We start from the raw sequence: 8,612 nt of genomic DNA, 5'->3' as shown, positions 1-8,612 counted from the left end.
AACACAACACTTTAGAAATAATCAGATTATAAATCAAAACACTTTGGAAATAATCAGATTATAATAAAAGACTTTCTCCAAACCTAGTTTTCCAACACTTTGGGAATAAAATGATTAAACCCAAAGACTTCTTCAAACCCCAAAGGTTTGAGACCAAATCCGTCTTAGTTATCATTTCTAAACAAATAAGAGCTACTCTTTAGCCAAGGCTAAACACTTTGGATTCTATTATAGAAAACCAAACCAAGTTCCAAACTTACAAGCAATTTAAAAATTGCTAACCAAATTACACATAATGTAAAAGATTGCTACAACAATGATTAAGCAAATAAAATACTTCTAACAATACAAGCAAATAAAATTTATATTTACACAATCGGTAAAAACCAACTAAACCCAAGCAAAAAATTACTTCACAAAACAAATGTAAACGAATCCAAATAGGATTATCAATTTTCTAAACTCCTCTCCTCGCTTAGGTATTTATGTTCAACACAAAGGTTAGTAGTCCAAAAATTTGTTTGTACAACCCAAATCTATTTATTTGGTTTGGTATTTGTTTTCCAATCTCTTTCGCATATTCCTGTAGAGAAAGTTACCAGAAAATCAAAAAAAAAACAAAATAATCTAGACAAAAAGTAAATATATAATAAATTAATTGAAACCATCTAGCAAACTAATTAATAATAAAATTAACTAATCAATAATCATGCTAAATGAGTTACAAAAATAAATTAAATTAAAAGATAACAGTCAAGAATTATGACACAGGTTACAAAACCTTATACCACCTAAATAATTAGAATTTTACCCAAGAGTTACATAACAATTTAATTCACAATTATAAATAAATTAAATTAATATGCAAGAGTTACATATAAAACTAAAACTCCAAAAATTAAATTGATAATTTAATTTATACATTAACCATGTACATAAATATAAACAAGTGAAAAACTTTTTTTTTAACTCTAAATGTATTAAACTAAAAATTTTAATAGGCAAAAGTTTTATATACTTGTTACAAAACAATAACCATTTAGCAATTAATATGCAAATAATTCTAGAAATTAAATCGGGTAAGAAAACTAAAATCTAGGGGAAAAAAACATTTACATGCCAAAAATTGCATAATTATGAAAATTATATTATTAGATCTAGAAATATATTATTCTACTCAACTGAACCATCAAACATATCATTGCATAATTTACAATTAAAAAAAAGGATTTTTATTGATAACTCTCATTTAAAAGTGTTCTAATCCAAAAAGTTAATGAAGTAATTTTTTAACCCACTTAATCCCATATATTTATACTTTTATTTCATAAAGTCCTCTTTCTTGATTTACACTATTTTCTTAGACTCTTATGTCTTTATATTTAATATTGATATTTAATGTTGGAGAAGGAGAGAGAAGGGAAAGGACCAAGGAATTAGAAATTTCATACACAAATTAAATAGCATTGATGTTATTATTTTATATTATTATATAATGTGAATATATTTTTAATTGACAACACATTAAAAATAATATGAACATTCTCTCTCATCTGATGTGAATATATTTTTAATTGACAACACATTAAAAATAATGTGAACGTTCACAACACCTTTCTGAAAAATTCTCTCATCTAATGTAATGATGTGAACGTCCACAACATGTGAACCTTCTTATTTTTAATTGACAACACATTCTTATTCACAACATGTAGTGATGTGAACGTTTACAACATGTGAACATTCTCTCTCATCTAATGTAATGATGTGAACGTTCACATTCATATGTTTTAGTATGAATATTCACATTATGTAATTGATAACACAATGACAAAAATTCATTTCAAATTAATGTGAATATAATGACGTGAATATTTATTTCAATTACATGATATGAATATTCACATCATGTAATTGACAACACAATGACAAAAATTCATTTCAAATTAATATGAATATAATGACAGTCAACATCTTGATGCATGAGAACTACCAAAATATAATAACAATCAACATTAAATATCAACATTAATAGGAAGTAAGAGAGATTGAGGGTGTTTTGGTCTTTTTACCTCAAATAGAATCTATTGTGATAGTTAAAAAAAATATGAGTTGAATTGAATAAAACTTTTAAAAAGAAGATTTATCAAAAAAAACTCCCTATATTTAATATTGATATTTAATGTTGGGGGAGGAGAGAGAAGGGATAGGTCCAGGACATAGGAAATTTCATACACAAATTAAATAACATTAATATTATTATTTTATATTATTATATAATGTGAATATATTTTTAATTGACAACATATTAAAAATAATGTAAACATTCTCTTTTATCTGATGTGAATATATTTTTAATTGACAACACATTAAAAATAATGTAAACATTCTCTCTCATCTGATGTGAACATTCGCAACACCTTTCTTAAAAATCCTCTCTCATCTAATGTAATGATATGAATGTTCACAATATGTGAACTTTCTTATTTTTAATTGGCAACACATTAAAAATAACGTTCATTATATTTTTAATTGACAACACATTCTTATTCACAACATATAGTGATGTGAACGTTCACAACATATGAGCATTCTCTCTCATCTAATGTAGTGATGTGAACGTTCACATTTGTATGTTTTAGTATGAATATTCACATCATGTAATTGATAACACAATGACAAAAATTCATTTCAAATTAATGTGAATATAATGATGTAAATATTTACATCATGTAATTGAATACACAATGACGAAAATTCATTTCAAATTAATATGAATATAATGACAGTTAACATCCTGATACATTGGAACTACCAAAACATAATAACAATCAACATTAAATATTAACATTAATAGGGGGCAAGAGAGATTAAGGATGTTTTGATCTTCTTAAATCAAATAGGATATAATAGAATAGTCAAAAAGAATATGAGCCGGATGAAATAAAACTCTTAGAAAGAGAATTTATCAAAAAAGTTCTCTTAAAAAAAACAATGGGCAATGAACCAGTACACAACAGTGAGCAAACCAAGCATGTATCTAACTAGCATGTATATATGTTTATTTGTTTATTTATTTTTATTTTTATTGTAATTCAAAGCATGCAATAGCAGTTATCACGAAACAGTCAGCAATTATTATTCAAAGATACTAAAAACATAATGGTAGGAATGTATACAGGAGGCATGCAATCAAATCAAGAATTCAAACAACAGCCATTCATCTTGTAGAAAATTGCCACGACAGATAACCAATACAATAACATATAATTAATAGATACAAGCAGTGATATATATTAAATTTCCGTATCATATTGAAACAATGATCTAGACACAACATGTTATTTAGCCATAGAAACCAAAATCAATTAATCTTATACATACTTGATGAATCTAATTGTTCAATTTCATATGAATCTAACTATCTAATTTCATGATAAACACATTAATCTGTTTTAAGTTTGTTGTATAAATTGTGTGACAACATAAAACAAATAGATTCATCATAGACAATTAAAATTTCAGAACAAACAAACCATAATGAAAGTTACAAAACATAATAAAATAAAATAACAAAGGAAAGCAAACCAAAGCCTGCACTAGACAGTGTCCTTAAAACAGATTCATCGCCTCACTGGTTGGGTGTTAGAGCTTGTTCGACATCTGTCTCCCAGGATACGATGGTTAGACCAGGTATAGCAATGCACTGACTGAGTAGTTTCGACGAACAGAACTTTACAGCACTCTCTCACATTTCGACGAACAGAACTTTACAGCACTCTCTCACAGGAAGAATGTAATATACAAACTAGAGGAAAACTTTTGAAGACAAGAAGAACAAATATTCTATATCATAAAAAGGAATGAGAGAGCCTCCTTTTATACACATGGAGGGATAGAGGAAAAAACTCCTGCCATCAAGGCCCATGATAAATGCAGAAATGAATTCTGTATTAAACCTGCATTTAAGTCCATCATCAATAGAGGAGTTACCAGCTATACACATAAGTTTTGTGTTTATACATCTGCAGCCCACAAATTTGGCTTGGTCCAAAAAGATTAAGACGGGTGGAACAAGCCCAACCCCCACACTCAATCCATTCTAGCAAGCCCAAGCCCAAGCCCAAGATCCACGGACCCGGCCCGGTTCGGGCGGGCGAGCAGCACGCGCGTGTGTGGCAATTTTAGCATAATTAACTTGGACCATAGTCTTGGCCCAACTCCATCCTTGAAGCATCCATAACTCCCTTCCTTCGGAAAATTTGGATGCCCCAAAGGGCTTACACCCTTATGCGAAAAATGGGATTTAAATACCCATCAATGCTCTTCTCTACAATCAATGTGGGATACAAGGTTTTACACATTTCCCAACACCTCTTTCATGAGGCCAACTTAATGAGTCAATTTCTCATTCAAACCCTAATAGTTTTTGGTCATTCTTTTTGTGGTGTAAAGATCTTACCACAAACAATCTAAATCCACTTTACTCCACCTCAATTGAGAATTGACACCCACTTTAATATTGCATTAAAATCACCAAAAATTCATTATTTTTTCAACATAATCTTGAACAGAAATTGCTCTAAGAAGCAAATAATTGCCTTATAAGAACCAAATGGTGGCACAATAAGCATATTCTAATCAATTTTATCAACATATTTCTTCAGTCATTCAAACGAAATTAATCTAATCGAATGTAAATCAAATACAGATTCAGATTGCTACTATCTTGTGTGAACTCATTTGATCCAGATTGAAAACCCCTTCTACCTCTGAAGTTATCTCTTCCCCTTCTTCTTCTTCCACCGCTATGATGTTGTCACCACTTCCATTGTTGTTTTCTGTCAAAGAAGTGACTATGATATCAATATGTTCTGATTCTTTGAAGCTCTTTGATGGCATCAGTTGTGTAACTCTATTTAACTCTTTACCTTTTCCCCTCAAAACTATATATAATGCACACACTATTACCCTAACTCCTAGTACGCTATTAGTATATACAAATAAAAAAAATTAGGTCAAATGAAGCAAAGTATGTCCATATATATCAAGCAAAAAATTATTTATGTGACAAAGGAGATAACACCCATCCATTAATATTATTAATTTGATTTTAATAGTATTAGTTAGTTAATGTTGTTAATAATATCATATCATATGTACATGTATACCTTCCCAAGTGTAGCTTCTCGTCCAATAGCAATGAGCTTCAGCTTGTCATAAAACACATTGAGCAGTGAATCTGCCAAGCTATTTAAAACATAGTTTCGGCAAAAGAAGTCTGACTGCTTCCAAGCATCTAAAGCCATGAACTTCTGTTTGTCTTGCTCATTCTCCTCCATGGCTGGTGGATCCTCACTCAAATACCTCGCAAGGTTTAGAGTAGTCAAGTAGAACAACATCTTCTGCTGCCACCTCTGGAAATTCACTCTTGTGAACTTCTTTGGACGCTCGTGATGGTTGAGCAGGCCTCCTGGAACAATAGGAGTAACAACAGGATTGATTACAGAGGTCACAACAATCGGGTTGACTACAGAGGTCACAGCAGTAGGGGTTGGCAAGCCAGTTGCCCCAGGGTTTAGATCCCCACCAACATTAGCAGTAGCAGCAACATCAGCGACAGTTGTCATTTCTAAAAAATACAACAGAATTTCACTTTCTGTGTTTTGAGAAATTAAACTTAACACTAGAAAATTCTATAGTTGAAAATTTAATTCATGTAGACACCCCATTTTTGACCGACCTTAAGACTCAGACGTCACTGATTGAGCGCTTGGTGATGTTGCATAATGTGCTCGTTCAGAAGTTTCAGAGTTGCGGCCGTAAGCCCTGCCTCCGGACTTCCGAACCCTCTTTTGTACCTTGCCTCGGTTTGCGAACCAGACTCGGTTTTCTCGGTTTCTTTTCCTGAGGGAAGGGAGAGGTCCCGTAGACCATCTCTCAATGTCCGTAGGCTACATTTTGTGGCCGCAGGCCATTTTGCCCATTTCGGAGTCCGGTTCTCGATTTTCGGGATCGTTGGCCATGTGCCTCGGTTCGGGACCGCCTGACCATCTCCGTTTGTTCTGTTTTTTGGCATACTTCCTTTTTACTCCCTTTTGAGGGACACTGGGGTCTGAGAAACCCACTTCGTGGCCGAATGTCACTTTCGGTGCTCAACAGCCCATTTTCGGGACCTCGAACTGCGCGTTTTGGCCCCCGAACATTCGTTTTGCAACGGTTTTCGTTCATTTTTGGCAGGTACCTCTGTTTTATCACCAGGGAGGTCACTGAAGGGTGGGAGGCCAGTAATTGTTGCAGCAACCAGTTATACATCCTCCGACGCCCTCCGGCGCCCGTTTTTCACACTTCTGGGCTAATGTTGAACACCTTGGGGCCACATTCTTGAACTTTCAACCACATATTTGTGATGTACACACTTGGGAGGACCCTAAAAGTTGGTGGCCGGCCAATAATTCCATTTGACCCTTTTGAACCCCTCCTTCCGGGCTAATGTTGAACACCTTGGGGCCACTTTCTTGAACTCTCAACCACATATTTGTGATGTACACACTTGGGAGGACCCTAAAAGTTGGTGGCCGGCCAGTAATTCCACCTGACCCTTTTGAACCCCTCCTTCCGGGCTAATGTTGAACACCTTGGGGTCACATTCTTGAACTTTGAACCATATATTTGTGATGTACACACATGGGAGGACACCATCATGTAGTGGCCGGCCACTAAATCTGCTTGACCCTTTTGACCCCAAGCCGGCCGGCTAGGGAGTGTGGCCGGCCGGCCACCTGCAACCAAAATAACTGGCCGGCCGAGACCCTCACACTGTTCACTTTACAGCTGTATAGCTTTATCCCCCAGAAAATATCAATATCCGGGGGATATTTTGTGGGGGAAAGTTGGCCTCCTTTTCCCCCACCTTTACACCCCCTTTTTTGTCCTTATAACCAGCAAGCCATATCACATTTAGGGGTTAGAAAATTTATTCTTCAAGCCTCAAGACACAAATCTTCTTCCATCCCTCTCATTTTCCTAAAAATCCCTAAGTCCTACACCTTGTTTTCTTCATCACCACCAAGCTCTACCATTACCACTTCATTTCCAGCAACAAGGAGGGCTTCTCAAAGGCTAAAGGAGCTGCAAATTGGTCCAAAAAGCAACAAAAACTTTGGTCTTCAAGGGTGAGTGACATTTCTCCTCTTTTGACCCTTTTTCTTGATCCATTTGTAAGCCCTATATGCTCATTGTTTCAAGCTCCGGCCCTAACTGAAAGTGGCCTTCTTTTGAGCTCATTTTCACTTTTCATTAAGGACTCAACCCTGTTTGAGCCCTCCATGATGCACTTGCTTCATTGATCCTCTTATATGTCATAATCTTGCATGCTATTTTTGGCCCATGAGTAATCTGTTTTTGAGCATGATGTAATCTGTGAATGTGCTTATTTTGGGCCCTTCTTCAACATTGTTGAAGGACCCCTCACCATTTGATGCCTCCATGCCACTTGTAGTTATATCCTTTATTTGGCCCCCATTTTTGCATAAATTGGCAGCCCCCCTTGCTTCTGTTTTTGGCTTTTTCACAGAACTGAAAGTGGCCTTATTTTGGCCTATACTTCATGTTTCATTAACATTTTTTTTCTGTTTGGTGATTATTTTGTATACTTCATGTTATAGCACCTTTTGAGCCTCAATCTTGTGCCGTTTTTTTTAGCATGTTTGTATATTGATTTGAGGCTTGCCATATACTGTAAAAATTCATATTTTTGGTCCCTCTTCAATGTTGTAGAAGGAAATTTTTTAGTTTGGATTTTGCTTATATCACTTGCTTCATTACCCCTCTCTTGGCCCCTATTCTTGCATGCCATTTTTGCCCTATCTATGCTTGCTGTTTGGCCATGTTTATAACTGTGAAAGTGCCTTTTTTGGGACTGCCTAGCTTCTGTCTTTGCATCACATGTCCATATCGTGCATGTTTGGCATAGCTATAGGCCATTTCGGGTGCCTAAATTCGCATTTCGGGACTATTCCATGCATTTGGTGTTATTTCGCCTCATTTCGGGACTGTTTTCCCCCATATTTTAGTGCTGAAATTCCATTAGAATGATTGCTTTCCATTTTCATGTCATTGCATCGCATTCTATCATCGCCTCGGTTTGCGTGCCCGTGTGCACGCATTTCGAGGCACTTTATTTTCATCCATCGGCATCCTATGTGAGTGTGGCTGAGGCTCTCTCATGTTGGTATAAGCCCATATCATATTTTCATGTCATTGCATTGCGTATGCCATTGCCTCGGTTTGCGTGCCCGTGTGCACGCATTTCGAGGCACTTCATTTTCATCCATCGGCATCCTATGTGAGTGTGGCTGAGGCTCTCTCATGTTGGTATAAGCCCATATCATATTTTCATGTCATTGCATTGCGTATGCCATTGCCTCGGTTTGCGTGCCCGTGTGCACGCATTTCGAGGCACTTTATTTTCATCCATCGGCATCCTATGTGAGTGTGGCTGAGACTCTCTCATGTTGGTATAAGCCCATATCATATTTTCATGTCATTGCATTGCGTATGCCATTGCCTCGGTTTGCGTGCCCGTATGCACGCATTTCGAGGCACTTCAT

This window comes from Camellia sinensis, chromosome 2 (assembly GCF_055761805.1).
Source record: "Camellia sinensis isolate YWXY chromosome 2, ASM5576180v1, whole genome shotgun sequence".
NCBI lineage: Eukaryota > Viridiplantae > Streptophyta > Magnoliopsida > Ericales > Theaceae > Camellia > Camellia sinensis.
This window is presented reverse-complemented; position numbering follows the sequence as displayed.